Below are 20,674 nucleotides of genomic sequence, written 5' to 3'. Positions count from 1 at the left end.
TCATTTCGCAATGAATAGATTGAAGAGTCTCCTTGACTAGTCGAAGACATTGGTGAAGGTTTGGTATCTTTACGGTGTACGGTTTCGGAGGAGTAGCGATAACAAGCTTTTATTGCAAAAGGGGCAATAACTCCTTGAGGGGTCAAAGTTCATATACGCAGGGTGAACTGCCAAAATCTTTTGAGGAGTACATTCTTATGGACTATAAATCTTTTCGATAAATCTTGAAACTCAAAATCACGGGGTGGAAAAATAATAATAATAATAATAATAATAATAAACAGAAGAATATCAATAGGTCTTTCCACAGAAAGGTGGAAAGACCTAACTAGTAATCCTAATTGTTCGCGAACAATTAGAGGTCTTTCCACCTTTTCTGGATTTGTTTCTTGACCTTCAATCTTGATCCATTCTTCAGTAGGTCAAATGAGGCCAAAAAACTTTCAAGTCAATGTAAACTTGGAAAACTTTCAGGGGCCATAACTATTTAAAGGGGTTGGTGAATCTTTTCGCACTGAATAGATTGAAGAGTCTACTAAATCATTACAAAACATTAATGATTAAGGTTTGGTATCTCCAGGGTTAACGGTTTCGAAGGACTAGTGATAACAAGCTTTATTTGTAAGATGGGCAATGATTTTTAAAGGAGCCCGGCTTAAGGGCCAAGAAAGATGTTTAATCGGTTTTAAAAGAACATACTAATGATGCAATGAAAAATGATGTATGTTGAAAGACAAAAGAGATATAAAATGAGCTAAATTCTCAATATTTGAAGTAACTTTGACCTTTGACCTTCACCTAATATTCAGGGTCAAAGGTCAATGATCACATTGCAGTTGGTCCCATGTTTGTATGATTATCCGTTTAAAAGTTAACGATTAGCACAAACACATAAAAGGGCAATAACTCATATAAGGGGTCAGCGGATCCTTTCACACTGAATATGTTGAAGTTGTGCTTTGAGAAACCGAAGACATTGGTGAAGGTTTGGTGTCTCTATGGTCTATGGTTTCAAAGGGGTAGCAATAACAAGATTAATAATGTAAGGGGCAATAACTTTTAAAGGGGTCAGTCTTAGGGTACAGGTATCAAATCTTTAAAATGGATTTAAAAGGACATACTAAAGATTCAATTATATGTAGTATATGTTGAAAGACAAAAGAGATCTAAAAAGAGCTAAATTTCTCATATTTTGAATGACCTTGACCTTTCACCTTGACATAAATTAAAAGGTCAAAGGATGAAGATTCTAATGCAGTTGGTCTCATGTCTCTAAGATAAATGGTTTTAATTTTTTTCAATTATTTGTAAAAATTAAACACTTTCAGGGGCAATAACTCATAAAAGGGGTCGAAGAATCTCTTTGCAATGAATAGATTGAAGAGTCTCCTTGACTAGTCGAAGACATTGGTGAAGGTTTGGTATCTTTACGGTGTACGGTTTCGGAGGAGTAGCGATAACAAGCTTTTATTGCAAAAGGGGCAATAACTCCTTGAGGGGTCAAAGTTCATATACGCAGGGTGAACTGCCAAAATCTTTTAAGGAGTACATTCTTATGGACTATAAATCTTTTCGATAAATCTTGAAACTCAAAATCACGGGGAGGAAAAATAATAATAATAATAATAATAATAATAACTAGTGATCCTAATTGTTCGCGAACAATTAGAGGGCTTCCCACCTTCTAGCGGTTTTTCAGTAGTGTTGAAATGCTAAAAGCCCCCCCCCTACCCCACCCCACCCTCACCAAAAAAAAAAAAAAAAAAAAAAAAAAAATGGATTTGGCTTGAAAAGAAATTCAAATTTGCCGCCTTGAGTGTTGTAGTGTTGGAGATTAAGGCCTTGGTTTCGCACGATAGTACCGGTCAAATATTTGAAAAAAAAGGGTGCGAGTGTTGCATAGCCGGCACATATCAGGTAAAAGTGTAATGGGACTTGTGCAGGTGTTTGGGGTGACTTTAGACCTGTTAGATGTGATATTTGGAGGTGCAAAGAAACCGGATGTGCCATTTTCCTAGATTGTAGTAACTGCTGGTGCATGCTGGGAGTCTATACAAGCCTCATGTTGTCAGATGTTGTGAAGATGCACTGGATTTGACCGTGTGTGTTGTGGATTGTGGAATTGAATATACAGTTTGTAATGGCTCATCCTATGTGTTCTAATTCACGGAGACAATGTCTTTCAGTCATTTCACCCAAGGAGGCATGCATATACGGATTTATAGGCTTTGACAACAAACAACCAAAATGGCGGCCGGTGAATTAGAAAGTGTCTGAGTGCATGTAGGATATCTGAACGGAGAATAGGAGTACTGCATCCCATCTGATCCTGCAGGTAAGTGTTTATTTGTTTACAATGACAGTCAGGATGGAATGTCAATGAGTTCAACTGTCGAGTAAAGTTGCATCATCATTATCAAAAAAAAACAACTTAGTCTTTATGTTGATGCAGGCAGACAATTGAATCTGGCCTATGTCTTTTCATGAATGTAAATGGAATTCATGTTTGATTGACAAGACAGTCAAGAAATGGAAGAAGTGGGTGTAGGTCAGATGTGTAGGTGTAGGTCAGATTAGCTAGAATCCTGTAATTGTTGCATGGCATGAGACCGGTCAAAATAGTGTATTGAAACAGCTGATCACAATCAGATCACTTGAAGGGTGGGGGATTTCTTCCTTGGGGACGACAGGCGTGATGGGTGGGTTGGCCTTACTCGTGGAGACTGGCCCCTGGATGCGTGACCTTGACCTTTGACCTTGACCCACTTTCAAGGTCAAACCTCAAAAATCCTGTTGTTGGGCATGAAACCGGTCAAAATAGTGTATTATAAACAGATGATCACAGACAGATCACTTGAAGGGTGGGGGATTTCTTCCTTGGGGACGACAGGCGTGATGGGTGGGTTGGCCTTACTTGTGGAGACTGGCCCCTGGATGCTTGACCTTGACCCACTTTCAAGGTCAAACTTCAAAAAAACCATGGGAGAGAAAGTGTGACTTTGACCTTGACCTCATTTTGAAGGTCAGAGAGGTCACGGGGCTTCGTTTAAGTGGTCCCGCGTCCCTATCTACATCCGTGAAGAAGTTGTGGGCTCGAACGACGACGTCGGAGACTTTCGGGGGCGAGAACCGTGCTTCGGGGTTCTCGGTTTCCCCCGGTCAACTTCTCTGTGCGAGGGTCTTTTATGGTGAAATCGTCGGCCAAGGTCTCGCCTCTCCACGACTCGCGGTCTGGTAGGAGTAGCGATAACGGGGTTTTCAACGTTAAGTCGCCGCCTTTCGCAGAGCGGTCAAAGTTCAGAGTTCTAATTCAGGATTCCGAGACCGGTCCAGAATTCCATGCTGACCCATGTGATATTTCGATGCTATCTGAAGCGGGAAAGAGCGTATAAAAAGTGCCATTTTCTGGCCATTCTGGATGACCTTGACCTTTGACCTTGACCTACTTTTTCAAGGTCAAGGTCACCCAACCCGTCCCAGTGGGTTCCGTCTCTCTACGACGAAGACTTTAGGAGTCGTCAATTTGTAGGGGACAAATCGCAAAACATGAGGGGGCATTAACTCCCTTTAGGGGACACCGAATCCCTTCATTTGAAATTCTTCGCTTCTACTCATTGACCTCTATGCTTCAGCAAAGGTTTCATCCTCCTATCCTTTACGGTTAAAAAGGAGTAGCGATAACAATGATTTCTGCTAACAGGTCCGATAACTCTGTAAGGGGTCAAAGTTCCATGACGCAGGGTGAAATGTATTCGTTTCTCAAGAAGTGCTCTAGGATGGACTCTAAAGTTTTTCGATAAGTCTTAAGACGAAAATTTTTTTTGACGGCAGGAAAATAATAATAATAAACAGAACAATAACAATAGGACTTTCCACAGAAAGGTGGAAAGCCCTAATAAACAGAAGAATATCAATAGGTTTTTCCACAGAAAGATGGAAAGACCTAATAATAATAATAAACAGAAGAATATCAATAGGTCTTTCCACAGAAAGATGGAAAGACCTAATAATAATAATAATAAATAGAAGAATATCAATAGGTCTTTCCACAGAAAGATGGAAAGACCTAATAAACAGAAGAATATCAATAGGTCTTTCCACAGAAAGGTGGAAATACCTAATAACTAGTAATCCTAATTGTTCGTGAACAATTAGAGGTCTTTCCACCTTTTCTGGATTTGTTTCTTGACCTTCAATCTTGATCCATTCTTCAGTAGGTCAAATGAGGCCAAAAAACTTTCAAGTCAATGTAAACTTGGAAAACTTTCAGGGGCCATAACTATTTAAAGGGGTTGGTGAATCTTTTCGCACTGAATAGATTGAAGAGTCTACTAAATCATTACAAAACATTAATGATTAAGGTTTGGTATCTCCAGGGTTAACGGTTTCGAAGGACTAGTGATAACAAGCTTTATTTGTAAGATGGGCAATCATTTTTAAAGGAGCCCGGCTTAAGGGCCAAGAAAGATGTTTTAATTGGTTTTAAAAGAACATACTAATGATGCAATGAAAAATAATGTATGTTGAAAGACAAAAGAGATATAAAAAGAGCTAAATTCTCAATATTTGAAGTAACTTTGACCTTTGACCTTTACCTAATATTCAGGGTCAAAGGTCAATGATCACATTGCAGTTGGTCCCATGTTTCTATGATTATGCGTTTAAAAGGTAACAATTAGCACAAACACATAAAAGGGCAATAACTCATATAAGGGGTCAGCGGATCCTTTCACACTGAATATGTTGAAGTTGTGCTTTGAGAAACTGAAGACATTGGTGAAGGTTTGGTGTCTCTATGGTCTATGGTTTCAAAGGGGTAGCGATAACAAGGTTAATAATGTAAGGGGCAATAACTTTTAAAGGGGTCAGTCTTAGGGTACAGGTATCAAATCTTTAAAATGGATTTAAAAGGACATACTAAAGATTCAATTATATGTAGTATATGTTGAAAGACAAAAGAGATATAAAAAGAGCTAAATTTCTCATATTTTGAATGACCTTGACCTTTGACCTTGACATAAATTAAAAGGTCAAGGAATGGAGATTCTAATGCAGTTAGTCCCATGTGTCTAGGATAAATGGTTTTATTTTTTTTAAATTATTTGTAAAAATCAAAAACTTTCAGGAGCAATAACTCATAAAAGGTGTCGAAGAATATTTTCGCAATGAATAGATTGAAGAGTTTCCTTGAATTGTTGAAGACATTGGTGAAGGTTTGGTGTCTCTACGGTCTATGGTTTCAGAGGAGTAGCGATAACAAGGTTAATACTGTAAAGGGCAATAACTTTTAAAGGGGTCAATCTTAGGGTACAGGAATTAAATCTTTAAAATAGATTTAAAAGGACATACTAAAGATGCAATGATATGTAGTATATGTTGAAAGACAAAAGAGATATAAAAAGAGCTAAATTTCTCATATTTTGAATGACCTTGACCTTTGACCTTGATATAAATTAAAAGGTCAAAGGATGACGATTTTAATGCAGTTGGTCCCATGTCTCTAGGATAAATGGTTTTAATTTTTTTCAATTATTTGTAAAAATCAAAAACTTTCAGGGGCAATAACTCATAAAAGGGGTCGAAGAATTTTTTCGCAATGAATAGATTGAAGAGTCTCCTTGACTAGTTGAAGACATTGGTGAAGGTTTGGTATCTTTACGGTGTACGGTTTCGGAGGAGTAGCGATAACAAGGTTAATACTCTAAGGGGCAATAACTTTTAAAGGGGTCAGTCTTAAGGTACAGGAATTAAATCTTTAAAATAGATTTTAAAGGACATACTAAAGATGCAATGATATGTAGTATATGTTGAAAGACAAATGAGATATAAAAAGAGCTAAATTTCTCATATTTTGAATGACCTTGACCTTTGACCTTGATATAAATTAAAAGGTCAAAGGATGAAGATTCTAATGCAGTTAGTCCCATGTCTCTAGGATAAATGGTTTTAATTTTTTTCAATTATTTGTAAAAATCAAAAACTTTCAGGGGCAATAACTCATAAAAGGGGTCGAAGAATCTTTTTGCAATGAATAGATTGAAGAGTCTCCTTGACTAGTCGAAGACATTGGTGAAGGTTTGGTATCTTTACGGTGTACGGTTTCGGAGGAGTTGCGATAACAAGGTTAATACTCTAAGGGGCAATAACTTTTAAAGGGGTCAATCTTAAGGTACAGGAATTAAATCTTTAAAATAGATTTAAAAGGACATACTAAAGATGCAATGATATGTAGTATATGTTGAAAGACAAAAGAGATATAAAAAGAGCTAAATTTCTCATATTTTGAATGACCTTGACCTTTGACCTTGACATAAATTAAAAGGTCAAAGGATGACGATTCTAATGCAGTTGGTCCCATGTCTTTAGGATAAATGGTTTTAATTTTTTTCAATTATTTGTAAAAATCAAAAACTTTCAGGGGCAATAACTCATAAAAGGGGTCGAAGAATCTTTTCGCTATGAATAGATTGAAGAGTCTCCTTGACTAGTCGAAGACATTGGTGAAGGTTTGGTGTCTCTACGGTGTACGGTTTCGGAGGAGTAGCGATAACAAGCTTTTATTGCAAAAGGGGCAATAACTCCTTGAGGGGTCAAAGTTCATATACGCAGGGTGAACTGCCAAAATCTTTTAAGGAGTACATTCTTATGGACTATAAATCTTTTCGATAAATCTTGAAACTCAAAATCACGGGGAGGAAAAATAATAATAATAATAATAATAACTAGTAATCCTAATTGTTCGCGAACAATTAGAGGTCTTTCCACCTTTTCTGGATTTGTTTCTTGACCTTCAATCTTGATCCATTCTTCAGTAGGTCAAATGAGGCCAAAAAACTTTCAAGTCAATGTAAACTTGGAAAACTTTCAGGGGCCATAACTATTTAAAGGGGTTGGTGAATCTTTTCGCACTGAATAGATTGAAGAGTCTACTCAATCAGTACAAAACATTAATGATTAAGGTTTGGTATCTCCAGGGTTAACGGTTTCGAAGTACTAGTGATAACAAGCTTTATTTGTAAGATGGGCAATAATTTTTAAAGGAGCCCGGCTTAAGGGCCAAGAAAGATGTTTTAATTGGTTTTAAAAGAACATACTAATGATGCAATGAAAAATGATGTATGTTGAAAGACAAAAGAGATATAAAAAGAGCTAAATTCTCAATATTTGAAGTAACTTTGACCTTTGACCTTTACCTAATATTCAGGGTCAAAGGTCAATGATCACATTGCAGTTGGTCCCATGTTTCTATGATTATCCGTTTAAAAGTTAACGATTGGCACAAACACATAAAAGGGCAATAACTCATATAAGGGGTCAGCGGATCCTTTCACACTGAATATGTTGAAGTTGTGCTTTGATAAACCGAAGACATTGGTGAAGGTTTGGTGTCTCTATGGTCTATGGTTTCAAAGGGGTCGCGATAACAAGGTTAATAATGTAAGGGGAAATAACTTTTAAAGGGATCAGTCTTAAGGTACAGGAATTAAATCTTTAAAATGGATTTAAAAGGACATACTAAAGATTCAATTATATGTAGTATATGTTGAAAGACAAAAGAGATCTAAAAAGAGGTAAATTTCTCATATTTTGAATGACCTTGACCTTTGACCTTGACATAAATTAAAAGGTCAAAGAATGGAGATTCTAATGCAGTTGGTCCCATGTCTCTAGGATAAATGGTTTTAAATTTTTTTAATTATTTGTAAAAATCAAAAATTTTCAGGGGCAATAACTCATAAAAGGGGTCGAAGAATCTTTTTGCAATGAATATATTGAAGAGTCTCCTTGACTAGTCGAAGACATTGGTGAAGGTTTGGTGTCTCTACGGTCTATGGTTTCAGAGAAGTAGTGATAACAAGGTTAATTCTGTAAGGGGCAATAACTTTTAAAGGGGTCAGTCTTAAGGTACAGGAATAAAATCTTTATAATGGATTTAAAGGGACATACTAAAGATGCAATTATATGTAGTATATGTTGAAAGACAAAAGAGATATAAAAAGAGCTAAATTTCTCATATTTTGAATGACCTTGACCTTTGACCTTGACATAAATTAAAAGGTCAAGGGATAAAGATTCCAATGCAGTTGGTCTCAAGTCTCTAGGATAAATGGTTTTAAAAATTTTCAATTATTTGTAAAAATCAAAAACTTTCAGGGGCAATAACTCATAAAAGGGGTAGAAGAATCTTTGTGCAATGAATAGATTGAAGAGTCTCCTTGACTAGTCGAAGACATTGGTGAAGGTTTGGTATCTTTACGGTGTACGGTTTCGGAGGAGTAGCGATAACAAGGTTAATACTCTAAGGGGCAATAACTTTTAAAAGGGTCAGTCTTAAGGTACAGGAATTAAATCTTTAAAATAGATTTAAAAGGACAAAATAAAGATGCAAGGATATGTAGTATATCTTGAAAGACAAAAGAGATATAAAAAGAGCTAAATTTCTCATATTTTGAATGACCTTTGACCTTGATGTAAATCAAAAGGTCAAAGGATGAAGATTCTAATGCAGTTAGTCCCATGTCTCTAGGATAAATGGTCTTAAATTTTTTCAAGTATTTGTAAAAATCAAAAACTTTCAGGGGCAATAACTCATAAAAGGGGTCGAAAAATCATTTTGCAATGAAGATATTGAAGAGTCTCCTTGACTAGTCGAAGACATTGGTGAAGGTTTGGTGTCTCTACGGTCTATGGTTTCAGAGAAGTAGTGATAACAAGGTTAATTCTGTAAGGGGCAATAACTTTTAAAGGGGTCAGTCTTAAGGTACAGGAATAAAATCTTTATAATGGATTTAAAGGGACATACTAAAGATGCAATTATATGTAGTATATGTTGAAAGACAAAAGAGATATAAAAAGAGCTAAATTTCTCATATTTTGAATGACCTTGACCTTTGACCTTGACATAAATTAAAAGGTCAAGGGATAAAGATTCCAATGCAGTTGGTCCCATGTCTCTAGGATAAATGGTTTTAAAAAATTTCAATTATTTGTAAAAATCAAAAACTTTCAGGGGCAATAACTCATAAAAGGGGTCGAAGAATCTTTTTGCAATGAATAGATTGAAGAGTCTCCTTCACTAGTCGAAGACATTGGTGAAGGTTTGGTATCTTTACGGTGTACGGTTTCGGAGGAGTTGCGATAACAAGGTTAATACTCTAAGGGGCAATAACTTTTCAAAGGGTCAGTCTTAAGGTACAGAAATTAAATCTTTGAAATAGATTTAAAACGACATACTAAAGATGCAATGATATGTAGTATATGTTGAAAGACAAAAGAGATCTAAAAAGAGCTAAATTTCTCATATTTTGAATGACCTTGACCTTTGACCTTGATATAAATCAAAAGGTCAAAGGATGAAGATTCTAATGCAGTTAGTCCCATGTCTCTAGGATAAATGGTTTTAAATTTTTTCAATTATTTGTAAAAATCAAAAACTTTCAGGGGCAATAACTCATAAAAGGGGTCGAAGAATCATTTCGCAATGAATAGATTGAAGAGTCTCCTTGACTAGTCGAAGACATTAGTGAAGGTTTGGTATCTTTACGGTGTACGGTTTCGGAGGAGTAGCGATAACAAGCTTTTATTGCAAAAGGGGCAATAACTCCTTGAGGGGTCAAAGTTCATATACGCAGGGTGAACTGCCAAAATCTTTTAAGGAGTACATTCTTATGGACTATAAATCTTTTCGATAAATCTTGAAACTCAAAATCACGGGGAGGAAAAATAATAATAATAATAATAATAATAATAATAATAATAAACAGAAGAATATCAATAGGTCTTTCCACAGAAAGGTGGAAAGACCTAATAATAATAATAAACAGAAGAATATCAATAGGTCTTTCCACAGAAAGGTGGAAAGACCTAATAATAATAATAATAATAAACAGAAGAATATCAATAGGTCTTTCCACAGAAAGGTGGAAAGACCTAATAATAAACAGAAGAATATCAATAGGTCTTTCCACAGAAATGTGGAAAGACCTAATAAACAACAGAAGAATATCAATAGGTCTTTCCACAGAAAGGTGGAAAGACCTAATAAACAGAAGAATATCAATAGGTCTTTCCACAGAAAGGTGGAAAGACCTAACTAGTAATCCTAATTGTTCGTGAACAATTAGAGGTCTTTCCACCTTTTCTGGATTTGTTTCTTGACCTTTGATCTTGATCCATTCTTCAGTAGGTCAAATGAGGCCAAAAAAGAAAAAAAATTGATTTGGCTTGAAAAGAAATTCAAATTGGCCGCCTTGAGTGTTGTAGTGTTGGAGATTAAGGCCTTGGTTTCGCACGATAGTACCGGTCAAATATTTGGGAAAAAAGGGTGCGAGTGTTGCATAGCCGGCACATATCAGGTAAAAGTGTAATAGGACTTGTGCAGGTGTTTGGGGTGACTTTGGATCTGTTAGATAGGATATTTGGAGGTGCAAAGAAACCGGATGTGATATTTTCAGAGATTGTAGCTGCTTGTGCATGCTGGGAGTCTACAAGCCTCATGTTGATGTTGTGAAGATGCACTGGATTTTACCGTGTGTGTTGTGGATTGTGGAATTGAATATACAGTTTGTAATTGCTCATCCTATGTGTTCTAATTCACGGAGACAATGTCTTTCAGTCATTTCACCCAAGGAGGCATGCATACGGATTTAGGCTGAGTGACAAATTACCCCAAACAAAATGGCGGCCGGGGTTTCAAGGAAAAGTTTCTGAGTGTAGGATCTGAACGGAGAATAGGAATACTGCATCCCATCTGACCCTGCAGGTAAGTGTTTATTTGTTTACGATGACAGTCGGGATGGAATGTCAATGAGTTCAACTGTCGAGTAAAGTTGCATCATCATTATCATAAAACAACAACAACAACAACTGATTCTTAGTCTTTATTTTGATGCACTGGCAGACATTGATATCTTCTTTTCTTGAATGCAAATGCAATTAATGTTTGATTGACAAGACAGTCAAGAAATGGAAGAAATGGGTGTAGGTCAGATGTGTAGGTGTAGGTCAGATTAGCTAGAATCCTGTAATTGTTGCATGGCATGAGACCGGTCAAAATAGTGTATTGAAACAGCTGATCACAGACAGATCACTTGAAGGGTGGGGGATTTCTTCCTTGGGGACGACAGGCGTGATGGGTGGGTTGGCCTTACTCGTGGAGACTGGCCCCTGGATGTGTGACCTTGACCTTTGACATTGACCCACTTTCAAGGTCAAACCTTAAAAACCCATGGGAGAGAAAGTGTGACCTTGACCTTTGACCTTGACCCCATTTTGAAGGTCAGAGAGGTCACGGGGCTTCGTTTAAGTGGTCCCGCGTCTCTATCTACATCCGTGAAGAAGTTGTGGGCTCGAACGACGACTTCGGAGACTTTCGGGGGCGAGAACCGTGCTTCGGGGTTCTCGGTTTCCCTCGGTCGACTTCTCTGTGCGAGAGTGTTTTATCTTGAATTCGTCGGTCAAGGTCTCGGGTCTCCACGACTTGCGGTTTAGCAGGAGTAGCGATAACGGGGTTTTTGACGTTAAGTCGCCGACATTCGCAGAGTGGTCAAAGTTCAGAGTTGACATTCGTGATACCGAGACCGGTCTAGAATTCCATGCTGACCCATGTGATATTTCGATGCTATCTGAAGCGTGAAAGAGCGTATAAAAAGTGCCATTTTCTGGCCTTTCTGGATGACCTTGACCTTTGACCTTGACCTATTTTTCAAGGTCAAGGTCACCCGACCCGTTCCAGTGGGTTCGGTGTCTCTACGACGAATGCTTTAGGAGTCGACAATTTCTTACGCAGAAACCGTAAAACACGAGGGGTACTAACTTCCTGAAAGGGTCCTCGAATCCTTTGGTTGAATTCCCATGTCAATTGGACCAAGTCGCCTCTATGTTCTGGAAAAGGTCGGATGCTCCTATCATTCACGGTTTTCGAGAAGAACCGATAACAAGGGTTTTTCACGTAAAGTCCTCCAAGTTCGTTAAGGGTCAAAGTTCAGTTACGCAGGGTCAAATCTGAGCATGTTTCGAGATGTCGAAAAGGATGGTCTACATTGATTTTCGATAAGTCTTAAGACGTCAAGAGCTTCTCGCGGCGGAAAGAAAAGAAGACAAATAATAATAATAAAAAACAGAACAATATCAAAAGGTCTTTCCACAGAAAGGTGGAAAGACCTAATAATAATAATAATAATAATAATAATAATAAACAGAACAATAACAAAAGGTCTTTCCACAGAAAGGTGGAAAGACCTAATAATAATAATAATAATAATAAACAGAACAATAACAAAAGGTCTTTCCACAGAAAGGTGGAAAGACCTAATAATAATAAACAGAACAATAACAAAAGGTCTTTCCACAGAAAGGTGGAAAGACCTAACTAGTAATCCTAATTGTTCTCGAACAATTAGAGGTCTTTCCACCTTTTCTGGATTTGTTTCTTGACCTTTGATCTTGATCCATTCTTCAGTAGATCGAATGAGGCCAAAAAATTGATTTGGCTAGAAAAAAAATTCAAATTGGCCGCCTTGAGTGTTGTAGTGTTGGAGATTAAGGCCTTGGTTTCGCACAATAGTACCGGCGGTCAAATATTGGAAAAAAGGGGTTTGGGTGTTTCATAACCGGCACATATCAGGTAAAAGTGTAATAAAACTTGTGCAGGTGTTTGGGGTGACTTTGGACCTGTTATATATGATATTTGGAGGTGCAAAGAAACCGGATGTGACATTTTCAGAGATTGTAACTGCTCGTGCATGCTGGGAGTCTATAAGCCTCATGTTGATGTTGTGAAGATGCACTGGATTTTACCGTGTGTGTTGTGGATTGTTTAATTTAATATACAGTTTGTAATTGCTCATCCTATGTGTTTTAACTCACGGAGACAATGTCTTTCAGTCATTTCACCCAAGGAGGCATGCATACGGATTTAGGCTGAGTGACAAATTACCCCAAACAAAATGGCGGCCGGGGAAAGGAAAAGTTTCTGAGTGTAGGATCTGAACGGAGAATAGGAATACTGCATCCCATCTGACCCTGCAGGTAAGTGTTTATTTGTTTACAATGACAGTCAAGATGGAATGTCAATGAGTTCAACTGTCGAGTAAAGTTGCATCATCATGATCATAAAAAAAACTTAGTTTTTATGTTGATGCAGGCAGACAATTGAATTTGGCCTATGTCTTTTCATGAATGTAAATGGAATTAATGTTTGATTTACAAGACAGTCATGAAATGGAAGAAATTGGTGTAAATCAGATGTGTAGGTGTAGGTCAGATTAGCTAGAATCCTGTTGTTGGGCATGCGACCGGTCAAAATAGTGTACATATAAACAGCTGATCACAGACAGATCACTTGAAGGGTGGGGGATTTCTTCCTTGGTCCCGGGACGACAGGCGTGATGTGTGGGTTTGCCTTACTCGTGGAGACTGGCCCCTAGAGGTGTGACCTTGACCCACTTTCAAGGTCAAACCTCAAACACCCCATGGGAGAGAAAATGTTACCTTGACCTTAGACCCTGACCTCATTTTGAAGGTCATAGAGGTCACGGGGCTTCGTTTAAGTGGTCTCGCGTCTCTATCTGCATCCGTGAAAAAGTTGTGGGCTCCGATGACGACTTCGGAGACTTTCGGGGGCGAGAACCGTGCTTCAGGGTTTTCTGTTTCCCTCGGTCAACTTCTCTGTGCGAGAGTGTTTTATCGTGATATCGTCGGCGAAGGTCTCGCCTCTCCACGACTTGCGGTCTAGTAGGAGTAGCGATAACGGGGTTTTCGACGTCAAGTCGCCGACATTCGTAGAGTGGTCAAAGTTCAGAGTTGTAATTCGTAATATCCAGACCAGTCCAGAATTCCATGCTGACCCATATGGTATTTCACTGCTATCTGAAGCGGGAAAGAGGGTATAAAAAGTGCCATTTTCTGGTCTTTCGGGATGACTTTGACCTTGACCTATTTTTCAAGGTCAAGGTCACCCAACCCGTTCCAGTGGGTTCGGTGTCTCTACGGCGAATACTTTAGGAGTCGACAATTTCTTACGCAGAAATCGTAAAAGATGAGGGGTACTAACTTCCTGAAAGGGTCCTCGAATCCTTTGGTTGAATTCCCATGTCAATTGGACCAAGTCACTTCTATCTTCTGGAAAAGGTCGGATGCTCCTATCATTCACGGTTTTCGAGAAGAACCGATAACAAGGGTTTTTCGCATAAAGTCCTCTAAGTTCGTTTAAGGTCAAAGTTCATTTACGCAGGGTTAAATCTGACAATGTTTTGAGATGTCGAAAAGGATGGTCTACATTGATTTTCGATAAGTCTTAAGACGTCAAAAGCTTCTCGCGGCGGAAAGAAAAGAAGACAAATAATAATAATAATGATAATAAACAAAACAATATCAAAAGGTCTTTCCACAGAAAGGTGGAAAGACCTAATAAACAGAACAATATTAAAAGGTCTTTCCACAGAAAGGTGGAAAGACCTAATAATAATAATAATAATGATAAAAAACAGAACAATATGAAAAGGTCTTTCCACAGAAAGGTGGAAAGACCTAATAATAAACAATAGAATCACTAGAAGGTCTTCCGTTGGTAACGGAAGACCTTAATAAACAGTAGAATCACTAGAAGGTCTTCCGTTGGTAACGGAAGACCTTAATAATAATAATAAGAAGAAGAAACAGAGTAAAAACAATATGTTCCCAAACTTTGTTTGGGGAACATAAAAATGGCTTTAATTTATGACCAAGCAAGTAGCAGTGGTGGATTCTATTTTTTTTTTTTTTTTTTTTACATGTAATATGCAAGAGAGGAATTTGTCTGTGGTAATTGTAGACAGTTTTTTTTCCCGGTTCCATACAGCGAATAAAAAAATATTTAGCTGACATAATTTATAGATCATAGAATGAGAGCAGGTGTTGTATCTGCGTTGTTTCTGGAATTACGTTAGCGGTATCGTGGGACTGCCAGGAGAGGAAACACTAATTAATATCAATATATAATGGTAATACGACATATTTTTTTTCATTTCAGTTTCATTCCTGTCCACTTTTTAAGGTACTTCAAACGAGTCCATTTATTTTTATTGGTGTTCATTAAGAATTCAGAGGTTCTAGTATGTTACCCAACATTTCTTGGAATCTATGAGTAGATATTATTTATCATACTAAAAGTCAACATTTAACAAATGTAACATTTCATAAAAGTGTACTTTAAATGAGATCAATTCATCGTGTTTTCAAGCATCTAGGGGCAATGAATATCAAATGATTATTTTGAAACAATTAGTCGCCTTCACGGATGATTTGAAATGCTCTAGATTGCGTTTGATTTCTTTCTTATAACCCTTCTGCTAACGGCATATTATAGAGGTTTTTAAAGACTAAATGATAATATTCTTAAACTGATTTAAATCTACATGCATAATATTGCCTCGAGGTACCATCGTTCTCCATAATCTGTGAAAGTTTCATGAAAATCCATCCAACCGTCTCGGAGACGAAAGGGAAAATAATGATAATAATAATAATAATAAATAGACACTCATTACTAGTAATGAGTAGGTCTTCCGTTTGAACACTTCCGGTACACAGCTTTCTGTTCTTACGAGAATCATTCAAATATATCAGAGAATGTGCCTTTTCAAGACATGAGAGGTGTGCTAATGAAGTTTTCATCCATTTCTCGTAACTTCCGGTGACGGCCGGAAGTAATATTCAGATGTGTTTTTCCATAAACCACAGCGACTCTCTATTGTCTATATTCAATGAAAGTTTCACGTCTCTATTTGAAAGAGTTCTCAAGATAAAAAAGCAGACTAAAGAAAGAAAAAGTAGTGGCTTACTACCGACCGGAAGTGAATTTTGAAAAATAAAATTATCTAAACTCTAGATGTTGATACTGTTCTTAAGACATTTGAAAATCATATCAAACACTTGAAATGTAAACGCGATTTATGGGGGGCACAAAGATGAAAGGTATAAGAGTATTTTATCGAGAAACCGGAAGCAGCTGTTTTGACTACCGACGGGGTCAACATTCTTTGAATATTTTGAAAGAGACTTAATAAACTAGTGTAGGTTTCAATTTCAAAGAAAAAGTTTGAAATTAGTGATTCTTTCAATCACTTCCGGTTACGACCGGAAGTGATAAGGAAAAACAAATTACTGTGCATGCACTATACAATCGAGAGATCTATAATACCTGAAAGTTTCATTTCTTCCTCTTTAGTCGTTTTTTGAGATTACCCCCGGACAAGATGATTTTTTGAAAAATGGAAATCGGACATATCTTACGAACCTTGCCCTAATTTTCAAAGTCGAAGGTCAGGAATGTCACTTCAGTTGGTCCTGTCTTCCTAGGACAAATACTTTAGGAGTTGTAAATTTCTACGCGAAATCGAAAACTTTCAAGGGCATTAATTCCCGTTACGGATGGAGAAACCATCAAAAACAGGGAGTCATCTTTTACAATTGATCAGGCAATTAATTTAGTGAACATTTCGTGTTCGTACCATTTACGGTTTTCATACTGTAGTGATAACAATGGTTTTCACGCAAGTCGCTGTAAATCGAAGAAAGGTCGAAGTTCAGAGTCGTAATGCAATGTGTTGACTTAAGTTGGTTCTTGACTACTTGTGCATAGTATACCTTAGCTGTACTTTATATGCTTTAGACTGTATGAAAATTGCTTATTTTCAAAGTTTTTAAATGACCTTGAACTTTGACCTTGACCTAATTTACAAGGTCAAAGGTCAGGGATGTCACTTCAGTTGGTCCTGTCTTCCTAGGACAAATACTTTAGGAGTTGTAAATTTCTACGCGAAATCGAAAACTTTCAAGGGCATTAATTCCCGTTACGGATGGAGAAACCATCAAAAACAGGAAGTCATATTTTACAATTGATCACGCAATAAGTTTAGTGAACATTTCGTGTTCGTACAATTTGCGGTTTCCATACTGATGTGATAACAATGGTTTTTACGCAAGTAGCTGTAAATTGAAGATAGGTCAAAGTTCAGAGTCGTAATGCAATGCGTTGGAATAAGTTGGTTTGTGACTACCTGTGCATACAACACTTTATCTGTACTTTCTATGCTTTAGACTGTATGAAAAGTGCTTATTTTCACAGTTTCCAGATGACCTTGACCCTTGACCTGAGTTTCAAGGTCAAAGGTCAAGTATTCCATTCCAGTTGGTTCCGTCTTTCTACGACTTATATTTTAGGAGTTTTGAATTTTTCCGTAAAAATCGGAAACTTTCAGGACCATTAACTCCCTTTAGGGATCACCGAAAACTTAAAAGTAAACACTACAACGCTTCAGCTTGATCGACTAAAGAATTTAGTGAAAGTTTCATGCTCTTATCATTTACGGTTTTCGAGGTGAACCGATAACAAGGGTTTTTTGCGTAAAGTCCCATAAGTTCGTTAGGGGTCAAAGATCAAATACGCAGGGTGAGATCTGAGCATGTTTCGAGATGTCAAATATGATGGTCTACATTGTTTTTCGATAAGTCTTAAAACGTCAAGAGCTTCTCGCGGCGGAAAGAAAAGAAGACAAATAATAATAATAAGAATAATAATAATAATAATAAAAAACAGAACAATAACAAAAGGTCTTTCCACAGAAAGGTGGAAAGACCTAATAATAATAATAATAATAAACAGAACAATAACAAAAGGTCTTTCCACAGAAAGGTGGAAAGACCTAATAATAATAATAATAATAATAAACAGAAGAATATCAATAGGTCTTTCCACAGAAAGGTGGAAACACCTAATAATAAACAGAAGAATATCAATAGGTCTTTCCACAGAAAGGTGGAAAGACCTAATAATAATAATAATAAACAGAAGAATATCAATAGGTCTTTCCACAGAAAGGTGGAAAGACCTAATAAGAAACGGAGCAAAAACAATATGTCTCCGACACTATGTGTTCGGAGACATAATAATGAGATGACCTTTTAAGTCTGTTAGCCTTTTAGCTATTTCATATCTTAATTCCTCATACTATGGATCGTAAACTTTTCCTTAATTTCCATTGGTTCTGTTTCAATCTTTCTTTCCCGCTACATATCTCTTCGGATCCAACACAAATCCGCAGGATACCAGTAAATGTACGAACTTTCACATAAATTCATCCCAAATGAGGCAAACCTTTTATACACACTGGACTCGTTCGCTTACAAATTTGATGTGATACATAAATACATACATGTATTATACCAGGCGTAGAACTAGATTTAAGAAGGCTATGTTTGGGGAAGTTTATTGAAAAAATTATTTTATCTTTGACAATGTTGGGTTTTTTTTGGGGGGGGGGTATAAAATTTGAAAAGCAAGTCTGTTTCAGTATGATTATTTATTTTTTTCCCCTTTATTTATATTTTTGATGGTAAGTTAATGATTTTAATATACATATATGCATTAGTATGAAGTATATGAAACGGTGGATTTTATGGATGACTTCTCGTTTTCTCTGTAATTTCTGCTTCTCTTGTTCATGATAAACCTTTTATTTTTCAAAATGCTGACCTCCTCATAACATTATTGCATACAATATTTTCCGTTTCGTTTTCCGTTCCGCGTTTTAGCAACACCCGTTTTATAGGTACATATGTACCAGACGACATCGTTAAAATATTTCAACAAGCGGGTTGCATCAGCAAATGTATAAAAAGTGTTTGATTTATTATTTAGATATCGATAGATTATTTTATTTAATTGACAGTTTTACTGCATTGTTCTTATGTTGATGTCATTCACTCATTCATTATTTCCCCATTGAATATAGATATATTAATTACATGCAATTACATATATGACAAAATATAGAGGAAAACAAAATGATAATAAGCAGAGTGATGATGATGATATATACAATGAACAGATACCAAAGAAAGAAAAGAAAGGAAAAACAAATATTTTCATACAAGATCGATTAGTTAGCCATCACTGACAGATGACGTATGTAACGCTGATATGTGGCTTTGAAGTTTTTAATTTGAAAAACCTCAAGTTCACAAGGATCTAAATTAGTATTTAGTATACGACCCAGGAGAATACAGTATAGATCTTTGTCTGTAAGGCCACACAGTTCTGCAATATTCATTGAATGAATGAAAAGGAGTTCCAGACTCCCCAATTGCTCGTGCTAGCTTGACAATAACCATTGTTTCCCATGCAATACTTTTGGCTATCTAGATTTATCTTAATTAAACACAATCAGTCTTTGAATACTTATTGACCTACTTTCTTCGCTTGGAATTCACACACACCGTGCTACACCAATCACGGTTCCCGCATGTGGCATTGTACCCGGTGTATTTCACAGGTGAAGATTTAATATACTCGTGCTCCAATAACCACCGTTCGTCACCGACACCGGATACTGCTGCATATATATACCAGTTGAAGCGAGGATGTGTGAGGTAATAAAGATTTTACAATAAGTATCGAATAGACGCCAATGTTCCTATCATGCATGAATCTAAATAATAAATATACAAGTAGGATAGGCGCCGGGTATAGCTTTGGTGTATTTGATGAGAACTCTTCATTCTTACTGATGGAGTCCAAAGTTTTTTCGACCAAAAACATTTCCTTTGAATGGGAACTCATTATTCTTCTGAGGAAACCAGCACAAAATCATGATGTGCCAAGTATTTGACTGAAACCCCATGTGGCGTAGGGGGGTGGGGGTGAAAATATTGTGGCGCAAGGGGACCGAGACTCCTTTTAACTAGTTGCAATAATGTAGACCTGTCCGATATTGGGTTTTTTTTGGGGGGGGGGGGGGGCTACAACTCCTTAGGATCTCCTAAATGGTGCAAATGCGGGAGTGATTCACTCCCGCAACATTTTCGATCAGTCTAAACATTTGCTGACTTTCTTAACGTAAATAAAATGATATTCTATGTTTCTTAGTCAATATATAAATTTATAACCTGCAACTTACGATTTGTGAGGCCCTTTTTTACCGTTTTCAACAATTTCGATAAATTCCAATTTCTTAATTCATATTTGTGCGCCATGTTTGATGTACTGGAGTTTCAACTTCCGATTGTCAAGTTATTAGCATATGCAATATTTAAGGTAGTGTTTACAACAATGGACGGGTACTCAATTGAATTAAGGCGTCCCATACAAAAATAAAGTAAAATATATGGCATAATCATATTATTCGCTCCGCGGAGCGAATCAACATGTATTCTACGTACTTCATTCTAGCAATTATTCCGTAAATGTGAATGAATGGTTTTTGCTTTTATCAACGGAATAAATATCATGATTATAAAAAGTCAATAGTTAACACGTATAAACCAAGCATGTCAACTAATTTGCTCTGCGGAGCGAATAACATGATGATGCCAAATATATGCATAAAATGTTCTGTAGTGTTTTATATGGATAATGTCTAATGAAAAATATCCGAGAACGAAACGACTCTACATAGTCATAATGACTGACTGTCTTCTAAAACATGGATGAAAATATAAATATCAGCAATATTTGCCTATTCATTTAAAAAATCATTGTCTAGCTGAGTAGCTCAGTAGGTTAGCACGTCGGCTGCTGAACTGTAGATCGCGAGTTCGAGTCCAGCAAGGGATTTAAATTTTTCTCATATTGTTTTCAACTAAAACTGCATATTTTGACTAAATAAAGTAGATTTGAAAGTTTTCAATTTCAAAA

The 20,674-nt window shown here is 36.8% G+C and overlaps 1 protein-coding gene across 3 annotated transcripts in view; it reads left to right on the top strand.

Moving 5' to 3' along the window:
* Nucleotides 1–20,674, top strand: part of LOC125671438 (carbohydrate sulfotransferase 1-like) — an 83,480-nt gene that overhangs the window by 33,385 nt on the left and 29,421 nt on the right. For 2 of the 3 annotated variants that reach the window (XM_056161249.1, XM_056161250.1), the window contains exons 5-7: nucleotides 2,187–2,335; nucleotides 10,616–10,762; nucleotides 12,886–13,029. The gene's annotated coding sequence lies outside the window, so the exon portion shown is untranslated. Of the gene's footprint in view, nucleotides 1–2,186; nucleotides 2,336–10,465; nucleotides 10,763–12,885; nucleotides 13,030–20,674 lie in introns of those variants that run through there. The other variant, XM_056161251.1, reaches the window with a different exon arrangement.

Source organism: Ostrea edulis, chromosome 4 (assembly GCF_947568905.1).
Source record: "Ostrea edulis chromosome 4, xbOstEdul1.1, whole genome shotgun sequence".
NCBI classification, from domain to species: domain Eukaryota; kingdom Metazoa; phylum Mollusca; class Bivalvia; order Ostreida; family Ostreidae; genus Ostrea; species Ostrea edulis.
This window is presented reverse-complemented; position numbering and strand designations above follow the sequence as displayed.